Genomic DNA, 12032 nt, shown 5'->3' with positions numbered 1-12032 from the left:
CAGTAAAAAAGGGATGTAGCGACAGCCACAACCATCACTATAGGTAAAAACCTATCGCAAATACAAATAGCGACGGCCACCCAAGCCATCGCTAAAACCCCCGACGATCGTTATATGTAAGACTTTTAGCGACAGCCACTCTTGGTCGTCGCTATAGAGTATTTGTTTTTTAAAAAAATTAGGCCTTTAGCTACGATTTTGGTCGTCGCTATAAGAACTTTTGAAAAACCAAATTTGATTTTACATATGCTCCCTTCACATGTTGCTGAATATTGGAAATACCGCTGTGTTTTGAAATTGATGAACTAAACCCAACTACTAATGTGAAAAGACCCAAATGCCCCTGGTCTTCAACTTTCATAAATCTATTTGCCAAACGAAATTCTAGTCTACAATTTGAAACTCCTGCAATAAGGATACCAAATGCCATACTTTAAGAAAACATAATTGACACGGCAATAGTTGGGCTAAGATTGTTTTGGTAGCATATTATGACACCATTTACATACAACACAACCTCCCTTCTTCATTATCAAATTTCAAGTTAGTCTATTTTGATTTGTAGAATATAAAGAAGAAACTATCGGTAGCGTGCCTCCCTCAAATCTACAATACTTCGCCTTACCTGTTCACCACGATATTCAAGAACCTGGATATAGTCATAGAAAAGGTGCACCCTTAAGGATTATATTTCACTGTTGATGAACTATGAACTAAAACACAAAGAGGTTGGCAATTTTGCCATTTCACAAAGAATAGGACAAAAGGAAGAGAGAATCTTGGGAATCTTTTTCTCTGTGGGCAAGAAATGCCCACTAATGTCTCATAGTGATGATGCATTTCTTAAGATCTCGCATGTCTTTTTTTATTTAATTTTCTCGATGTGTATAAAGGGGTCACTCCAACGACAAACACATATAAAGTTGAGAAAAGGAGGTGACAAAGGTGAATCAAGCAGCGAAAGTTAATTGAAATGAAGGATGGATAGTTTACCTGTAAGTGGTAAAGATGTTCCCTGAATGTAGAAAAAGTTTTAGGATACTTCCCTCCCTGTTTAAAGAAAACCACACAATTTATTTTCAGTCTGATTCATCCTAGTGTCCAAGCTAAATGATAAAAGAACAAGACATCGTGTCATGTAAAAAGTACATAAACATTACCCCAATTGTGTTGAAGCTTGCTATTGCAACTAAAGAATGATGGTAAGGTCCCACGACTCGATGGGCTATTGCCTCTTCTGTCCTTTGGCAAGCAGAAAATAAGACCAGGCTCAAATAATCATACCATTGAGAAAAAAAAAGTACAAAAATAACAGCTAGGGTCAAGGTCATCAATTTCAAAACATGGGAGTATTTACAAAAGCTGAAACTATGCTTCACCAATAGAAGTACTACCTGCTACCCTTGCAAGCATTTGGATAGTTATAGCTTTTGCTGATGATTTTCGCGGATAAGACTTCTAGAATTTCCAATCTCTAGCAAGCATGTGATTTACAATTGATTGTTTCCCTTGGTTAACAGGAGAAATTACGTATCTCCCACCTACAATAGAACCAAAAAATGTAACTCATTAATACATTTTAAAAAATGCAAGGACTTCAAGGATCAAACACGAGGTCCCATCAAAATACAAAGTCCTCAAAAGTGACACCTTACACCAAAAAGCAATAGTTCTATTATGCTAATTATTATCATTATTATTATTATATCTTGGAGAAATTAAAGTTGGCGAGTATATGTGCTGCCATAGATCACCATGGATATTGTACAAACTACATAATCAAAATTTGCACAGTTAGCTACATTTTAATGTAAACTATCTGAATTGGAGGCTTAAGTACAAGCGAGTTTCCTATTAGCAAGGTTGATAGGATAGTTGTACAACCAATTCAAAGGACAAATAAATAAGTGAATACTTCCATGCCATTTTTGAATCTCATTACAGTTGCTAGATGGTTTTAATTGGATAGAAACTATATTTATTTCATAAAACTAATAAAAAAATTCAGGAACATTTACATCTTAATAAGAGGGAGTTCGTATACTATAAGTTTAACATTTAACAGCTCTAAGAACTTTGCAGAATTTCTTTTTCCAACAAAGCATTATCCAACAAATTGGAGAACATGTGGACAATTGACAGCAAAAAAAAAAAAAAAAAAAAAACAGGGCGGAATATTTATTATTAAATTGGTTTAGTTTTCCATGAAATTTGTTAGCAAAATATTTATTCCTTTTTCTTGTTATACAGTCATCTAATAATTGCCATCATCATTATCATTCCAAATATTGGGGTTGGGAACATGAATACTTTTCTTTTCTCATTCAACTCTTGTTTGGTCCATATTTGGGAACAAATCCTGCCATATCTTCATTTACAAATATTGGGGTTGAGAACAAAACTGTAAAAACCCCGAATTTTTGATTCGTATCTCGAGGAAAAATAGATAATGAAATTTTGAGAAAATCTTGAAAGTGAGACTTAGGAGTAAAACTTTATGATGTTTCTGATCATTTTTAATGGAATCTGACCTCACCATTGGATTCAAAATAATCGAAAAACATAATTTAGCCTGTAAGCACGCTCAAATGCGAGTCCGAATATAAATGTTATAAAATCTTCGATTACCGAGTTAGATCAAGTTAAAATAGTGTCTTTTTACTAGAGGAAGAATTATTAAGATTCAATTACACCATTGGATTCGTAACGAAAAATTATTTAACATGGACTATTTAGTTATCATTTTGAAGACCAGAAAGTCAAATTATCGTCAAAAATGAAAACGACATCAATTTTAGGGGTCACCTCAAGCCAAAAATGTAAAATTTTGTTAGAGATAAAATTTATAGAAATTGACTACACCATTAGATCCGGAATAAAAAAATTAGATGAAATACAGTATTCATTTGTCAGTTTTAGAGTCCAGATGGTCAAATTATCGTCGATTAAAAGAATTGGCAAATACCGATTTTATCCCAAAATTTTATATAAATAAAATTTTAATTTTTTTTTCTTTTCACTTCGTCTTCTCCAACCCGTCCAACAGCAACCCATTCTTTTTTTTTAAAATTTATTTTTTTCTTCGATCTTCCACCTCAGATTCCTTGTAAATGGCTTGCCGTCGACAATCGACGCAGAAGGGAGAAATGTCCACAGCTTCGACATCTACAAAACCCACCCAAATTCCTTCCGTTTTCTCATCTTTTTCACCCCATATCGTCAAAAATCAGTCGTACGTATATACGAAGATTTCGAAACTTCGACCTCAGATTTCATCCGATTCGGGGTCAAACCGTCCTTCGCTGCAGAAGGGAGAAAGGACGACGACATTGAGATCTTCGAAACCACTAGACCGATTTTGAAAATCAGCTATCTGAAAGTATGATTTATCTCGATTTTCGTGCCATTCACCTCAATTTTCACGCACGTGTTTCAATTCCTTCACATAGAGATTGTAAGGAACTCTCAATTTCTATTAGTAATCGTAGATTGTGAAAATTGCATTTAGAATTTTATTAAAAATTTATGGTGAGTTTCCAAAAATATAGAATTCAATTGGTTATTTCAAATTCATGTCAGAACTTGCATATTTGATATGTTTAATTATATTTTATAACAAATTACATGTGGGTAGGATGTTTCATCGGGTTATTTCTATCAATTGGGTCCTGTGCACCGCTCGGACCCCGTTTTAATATAAGTTTTGTACTTTTTCAAGGTTTTTGATAAAAATGAACTTCATAGTTAGAAAAATGATTTATTATTCAATTAACTCATATTGAGTTGATGAATATCAGAAAATGAATATTTATTTGAGAGATTGAAAACTGTAAAATTCGAAAAAAGGGAAAAAGGGTATAAAATGGTAAAATGTCAAAGTCACACCCGAGGGGTGATGTCTGCATTTTACATTATTGTGTTGTATGTAGGTTGGTGAACGAATATCCAGGGATAAGGTTACTAGTTGCATATTTATTTACTTTCTGTTAGCGCGATGCGCTGTTTACTTTTCCGTTCTGTTATTTATTTTAGGCCGATTGGCCACACTTGCATGGTAGGAAACTAGATATCCATTATCAACCTTGTATTGTTAATTTCTCTTTTGTTTTCAAATGAAAGTAATATATTATATATATATATATATATGGCAGCGTTCAAGGGCAAACTTTTTAGCAAACTTTTGGCAAAACATTTTTCAAAACATGGGTTAGAGGTTTTGGAATGGGCTGATTTTTAGTGAGGATGATCTCTACGGTGAGGAGATCATCCTCACCAAAAATCAGCCCATTCCAAAACTTCTAACCCATGTTTACAAGCTGAAAAATTGTGGACTGTCCACGTTTTTGTAAACTATTTTTGATGGGGTTAGAAGTTTTGGAATGTGCTGATTTTTGGTGATGATGATCTCCTCACCGTAGAGATCATCCTCACCAAAAATCAGCCCATTCCAAAATCTCTAACTCATGTTTTGAAAAATATTTTGCCAAAAAGTTTGCTAAAAGTTGGCCATTGAACCCCCCCATATATATATATATATATATATATATATATATATATATAGATAGATGTAGCTATTTTGTGAACTGTTAAAGAGTCTATGAATGCTTGAATGGATAGTGCGTCATATCATCCGGAGTGGTGTACTATCCTGGGATATACGGTAGGGACCACCAAGCTCATACGTGGTATGGGACACGTATAAGAATGTAATCACAACTGAAATCCGGGTTTATTCCTCTCTATCTTTACCAGTGAACTTGTACTGTAAATGTGGTTGTATACGAATGATTTGTATATTTGGGAATCACATGTACGCCTGATAGGCATAGACGAAGATGATTAGTCAGTGATCACTAACAATTTATAGTAGTCAAATGTTCTGACACATCGAAAAATAACCCATTGTTTACGGTCAAGTCAAATGGCTAGCCTGAGCCGGATAAATGGTCAAACCAAACGTGGTAAATGCAGCGACCGGCAACAAAATCAGGAACTAAAAACCAGTAAAGAATTGTAACATCATGTTTCGACTGGGAGCGATCCAGTTGTGAATCCCAACTCTCTAATTTCACTACTCCACCATGTGTATTATGTATATGTTACCTTATTTTAATATATAAAATGAAATACAAGTTTAATATTTTCATTTGATCAATTATATTTATATAAAAAGAAAATGCTATAGTGAGTACTGTTGGTTGATGTAATATCAGTTTTAAAATGTTTAGTTGCTTATCTCTGACTATATGTACGAGTTAATCGTAGTTTCTTTTGTAAAATTTTACAGATTTTAAAATGATTTAGTATGCTTATTCGTTCATGTTAGAAGAGGTTATTGGCAGAAATTGTGTTCTTCCTTACTAGGTAACCATTGTTACTCACCCTTTCATTCTCTATTTTTTTAGTTTCATATCCGAAGCTTGGCGAGGCAGGTATAAAGCACCAGTGAGAATCATTTGGTGGGTCAGATAGACACCCAGAATTCCTCACTTGGTGAGTATTGGGGTTATAGCCCCTAATGGTATCAATTTGTCCAGGACTATTATGAATTTTGTCTTGAGTGTTAGGATTTCTGTTAGAGTGAGGATGTTTGTATAATTATATATTTTGTTATCCTTTCGTTCTCTGATCTATCATTCGTTATTAGATGTATGTAGGCTTCCGCTATTGTTATATTTTGTATATATATATGCAGGATTGTATGTCGTTTATTAGGTGCAGGTTGAACGCCTTGGAATGCTAACATAAACAGATGAGACCATGCCAAAATTTTGAGGTGCCACCTAATACCTCGAGTTTTAACATGGGATTTTGTGTTAGTGTTTGGCGGGGCGCCACAAAAACACTTTCATTTGTGAGGTTGGATCAATGACCAATAATATAACATTTATTTTGGTGACTTTTAGATTTTGTCTAGTTGAACAAATAATAGCTAATCCAATTTTTATGTCAACATAATTCCCCAAACTTTTCACACTTATTAGTCACTATGATCTACATTAACCAATTAATAGTTCAAGTGGAAAAACAAAAGACACACAAACAAAAAAATAGAAAAATAGAAAAAACAAAGCAACAACAATAAGAAAATTACCTTAGACACAAGGCACTTATATAAACTAGCATCAAATAATTAACTTATTTTAAGCTTTGATGAAGAAACCAAGGGGAAAAACCAACCTCTTTTGGAATTGTACATTGAGAAACAATAGATGCACTCCTGAGCTTCTTGTAGTATGAAGATTCCCTATGACAACACCACTTCACTTGCAATTTTGTTTAGGAAGAAAACAAAGCTTTGAATACATAGTAAAAGAATGATTTTTTTGAAGTTATATATGGTAGCCTCGAGTTAATTACTTGAATAATGATTGCTACTTTATTTTGCTTCTTGAATCTAAATTCATTACGAGCAACCATTGCCCTTAAACCCATCTACAAGACAAGCACAAACAACCGGAGCTGGGTATAATCCTTTTTGGCTAGGCATCTACGCAAATTCTTTTGAATTATTTTTGAATTCTTTTGAACTTTCACAGCAGGCTAGCTTTCCTACGAACCATTTCAGAAAAAAAGTAAAAAATTTAAAACTAAATGAGAAAAATAGAGGCAAGTAGATAACAAATTCCCTGCAATGCTTTCTCAATTGCTACTAGAAAAATTACAGTATAGGCATAGGGCTATGTAAAAGATCATAAACATGTCCTCCTAATAAGTGTGTCAGCCTACAAAATTTAAGGAGCATACCAAAATAATAATAATTGCTTAAATGGTAGTACATGTAATTCATACTTAAAAGTTTTGGATGGGCTATCTCTATATAAGGCTTGCACTTGAAAAGTTGCTTTCCAGCCACCTTAGCCTCACTAGCTAAATGAATGGGTAGATGCACCATACTATCAAAGAATGTCGATGGAAAGATTATTTCCATTTTACAAAGTGTTGAAACAATTTGATGTTCAAGACACTTTAGTTCCTTACCCTGAGTACCTTATGACATAATTTTTTGAAAAATGTAGATAATTTAATCAAAATAGAACACGCATTCTTATGCAAGAGTCTTCGCATTGCAAGTGGAATAAATTGTTGCATCAGTACATAAAAATTATGACTCTTCAACCCTGATATCTTACATTGTTTAACCTGAATACACCTTGAGAAATTCGAAGAATAACTGTCTGGAACCTTTATAACCTCTAAGCATTTACAAAACTTATTTTCAAGTGACGACATTGTGCAACATGCAAGTAACAGTAACAATTTCCCCCTTTTCGGTATCGGGTGAAATTCTTTCCTTATACCCATTAACTACATATCAAGACGACTTTTCAAATTGTCTTTTGTTGAACCCTTAATGTTAAAAAATGTTCCAATGAAATTATTGCATACATTTTTTTCAATGTGCATAACATCCAAATTGTGACGCAATAAAAGATCTTTTCAATATGATAAATTGAAAAAGATTTTTTTTTTTTTCCTAATTTTTTGTAACTTGTAATCATCATTTTTTCTTTTCCTTTCAATCCTATCTTTATTTGCCTTACCAAAAATAATTTGCTCGTATTATCTTAATTGATCAAACATATCCTCTCCACCAAATGGTTTTGGTGTAAGTTCCAACTCTTTTTTTTTTTTTTTCTAATAAACGAATTTTTATTTTTTCGGAGTCTATGATCAAGTAGTAAGAATCGACGATGTCCCAATTAACATTTTTTATTTTATTTATGTAATCTGACTAAACAAGTGTCTTTGTGGCGAGAGGGACAAGCAAGTTTTCCCTTAGTGCTCCATCCTGATAAGTTCGCATATGCAGGAAAATCATTGAAAGACCATAAAAACGCTACATACATCTTAAAATTTTATTTTGTTGAGACATCATATGTCTCAACTCTATCTATCAAAAATTCATTCAATTCGTCTATCAATGGTTGTAGATACACATCAATATCGTTCCTAGGAGCCTTAGAACATGGAATGAGTAACGCCAATACAAAAGTAGTTGGTTTCATACACATCCGTGGAGGTAAGTCATACAAAATCAAAACAACAGGTCATGTGTTGTGAGGAGTACTCATGTAACTGAAAGGAGTAAAGCCATCACTTGCCAATCCAAGTCTAACATTACGAGGTTCAAAACCAAATGACGGATACTCCTTGTCTAAAGTTTTCAACACCATAGAGTCAATCGGATGCCTCAACAAGCCGTCTTTTATACGACTATCGGAATGCCATCTCATCTCCTCAATTATTTTTGAAGACATAAATAACCGTTTAAGCTTCGATTTTAATGGATGTAGACATCCCATTTTCGCACTCGCTTGATTAATCAACTCGTCAACCCGATTGTGACAGTTCCCAATGATGGATGAATATTCCAATGTTTTTATTTGTTATTAGAAATGTTTCAAAAATTCGAATGAGATATTTCAAGCAAACAAAATTTTAGAAATCACGATATGCTAGGAAAATATGACTCAAAACATAGAAATCATCATTTTAAGATATAAAAAAAGCTTTACAAGAAAAATCACTAAAAAATGATCAAATTATCAAAATACCCCTAACATCAAAACATCCCTACAACTTACATTACGCTTAGGAAAATCCTTTCGAACACATAAAATAACAAATTAAAATCAAATAAATTATTTTACCAATTTTTACAAAATTTAACAAAATTACGAAAATGCCTTTCATAGAGTACACAATCATTTCATGCCAAAAACCCATAAGTGATACAAGCTAATACTTTCATTAAATTCCTTATGAAAAATTGATTCCAAAACATTTCAAAACATCAAAAATCAAACTCTCAATGCAAAAACCCTTTTTAAGGGCAAAACAATAATTTTTCAAATCCTAAAAATAAAAAATCTGAAACAATAATTAAAATATTAATTAACGTAAAGTGAAATATTAATAAATCAAAGTAAATTTTTTAAACAAATAAAACCAATTAATTAAGCCCACAGGACAACTTTTAAGTGGTGGCCCGTTTATTTAAGTGGGGCCCACCTGATATATATAAAAGATTCCTCCATCTAGGGTCCCAAAAAATTAAAAATATAATTAGGGGGGTTTTCCAAAAATTTAAAAATCTTTATTATACGTAAGAATTAAAACCCTAATTAAACAACTTAACTTTATTTTGAAGAAAGCTAATCAAACTGAAAAACTTCCTAAAAAAACTCTATAAAAAGGAGCCTCCACAACCTAAACTCACAGGTCAAGAAAAATCCTAGGAAAGAGAGACCATAAACTCTCTTTAGACTTCTTAAAATCCTATATCTGAAGTCCTAAATTCTTATTTAACACCTAAACCTCATTTTTTACTCAAAAAAATATCTATAAATCCTCAAAAAACACCTAGAAATCCTCAAAACACCTAGAAAAAAGTAAGAAAATATTCAAATCTAAGAGGAGAATACCTCATCTCAGATATCAAAAGTGGATTTAGTGACGAAGATAAAGGTAGGAAGACTCACACAAGGAACGTTCTCCGCCAATTCTAAGGGAATCAACCATCATAATCACCTAGGTAACAAAGGTGATATTTTTGTTTTGTTTTTTAGTTGTTATTTTTACAATGTAATTTTTTTTGGGAAAGTAGAAACCGACATTCACAGGGTGGGATTGGTGCCTAACACCTTCCAATTTTGTAACGTGATCCCCAGTCCCGTTCTTTTTGTAGATCAGTACTTCTTTATCTATTTTGAGTCATGTTTCAATTCATAGACCATAAAATTAGGTGACGACTCCCAAAACACAAAAAAGCAAATTCGCACATAGCGGATTGAGGGCGTTTTCAGTGGCGACTCTACTGGGGATAGTTTAAGATCGAATTTGAAAACCTAAAAAATTATCGCATTGCAAAATTGGCATATTTTTTATTAATTTGTTTAGGGCATGTGTTAATAGAATATTTTGGTTAATTAGTTATTATTATTATTATTTTTCTTTTTTCGACTCCAAAACAATGAATGGTTCAAAATTAACACATGATAAGAGGATAGGAGGAATTTTTTTTTTTGATTTTTATTCTCAACATCCTTTGATTACCTAAAATAATCAAAGATTTAAGGGTTAATTTTTTGAGATTGTAATTCAAAAAAATAAAATAAGAAAGTGTTCAATCGTGGGATCTGTGGAGGGGATCCATTCACGAAGAGATTAGGAGAAGAGTAGAATAACGTTGCTGAGTTTCAAGTGAAGGATGTCCAATCCATTCATGTAGAGGTTAAGTTGGTCACATGCCTCGTAAAGAATATTGTAGTAGACATCTCCTTCAATCAACTAGGAGGACGCTGTGCATTATGCCTTCTTGAACAGGTCGACCAACTTATTAGTAAAAACCATTTCTTTAAGCACAACATTATACTGATTAAAGTTTGGTGTTATTCCGAGAGTCGCATTCTTGGTGCGCTCATCATGCTCTAATTTCTACACATGCCTTCGAAACATTGGTCCTATATATTTTCCATCTTTTCTACTCATTTTTAAATGGCCCTTTATCGGTTCTATATATGTTTTGGATTACTTAAGCAAATCTGAATGGGATAACTTCTATATTAGTTTGAATGATTCAGTTTGTATGTCTCCTTTGCAAAAAAATTGTTTTTGAGACACTAGAAAGAGACGACGATGGTAAGTTGCTCCAAATAGAAAGAAAAGTTGTGTTCAAGATTTACTTACAGGTTCCTCTTCTTTTTCTTAATCATCATTTCTATTTGATGGTATTATGTTCAAAAGGTTTCTTGTGAATTACTACCGTGTCGCTCTTAAGAATTATAAAATGGTGAAACTTGTTGAAAGCGCCCTCGATCCGCGGGGTGCGCGGATCCGCTTTTGACTCTTGAGGTTTGGGAGTCGCCACCTAGTTATTTCGGTCTAGGAACCGATCAATGACTCTAAACGGATAAAAGCTAATCTAAAACCAAAAAAACTGAATTCGGGGATCAAGTTACGGGGTTGGAAGGTGTTAGGCACCAACCCCGCCCGGCCAAAGCCGGTCTCTACTAAATTCCCAAGTAAATTACATTGCTAAAACCTAGATAAAAAAATAAATAAAAATAAAAGGTTTACCTTTCCGATGGCAAGGACTTGGTTCCCTCAGATCTGACAAAAAGAGCTCCTTGTACCGTGCTCCCTTGCTTCGTTCTGCTTCCGGATTTGACTTCGGATCTCCGAGGCAAGGTATCTCCTTGTTTTTTAATCTGAACTCTTCAAGTTCGTTGCGGATTTGGGGGTGTTTTTAGAAGGCTTTTGGGTGTTTTTTAGACTAAAATTGAAGGAGGGATGTTAGTTAAGGAGTTGGGGCTCCAAAACTAGGATTTATGGGGGGCTAGGGGAGCTTCTAGACCTACTTCTCCTAGGGTTTATGATTTGATACGAAATAGGGTGTGAGCACCTCTATTTATAGAATTTTTTAAGGTTGATTTGGATAGAGTTAGTATTTAATTAGAGATCTTTTAATTAGAGTTGTGTTTTACTTAAAATTATTTTAGGTAGAATTGTGTTTTAATTAGAATTGTTTTAGGTAGAATTGTGTTTTAATTAGAATTGTTTTAGGTAGAATTATTTTTAAGTTAGAACTCTATTAGATAGAGTTATTATTTAATTAGAATTCTATTATGACTTTTGGTCTTATTTGATTGACTTTTAATGTTTTGACTTTAGTCTTAATTGATTGACTTTTAATATCTTGACTTTAGTCTTGCTTAATTGACTTTAATTTTGACTTCAGTCTCACTTGATTGACTTTAATACCTTGACTTCAGTCTTGCTTGATTTACTTTTAATTTTTGGAGAACCCTCCATTATTTCTTTAATTCTTTGGACCCCCAAATGGAGGGGTCCTTAAAGAAATATCCCACGAACCCTCAACAATTTTGCCTGAGAGTCCGATTGATCGATTTTTTAGGTTCAAATTTTTAAATTAATTTCATTAAATGTTTAATTTAATTATTTAATGTTTTATTTATTAATTTCGAATTTTTTAATTATGAAAATTGTGAAATTACCGTTTTGCCCCC

This window comes from Akebia trifoliata, chromosome 15, assembly GCF_017979445.1.
Source record: "Akebia trifoliata isolate Shusen 1 chromosome 15, ASM1797944v1, whole genome shotgun sequence".
Lineage (NCBI taxonomy): Eukaryota > Viridiplantae > Streptophyta > Magnoliopsida > Ranunculales > Lardizabalaceae > Akebia > Akebia trifoliata.
The sequence above is the reverse complement of the archived record's forward strand: the minus strand, read 5'-3'. Positions refer to the sequence as shown.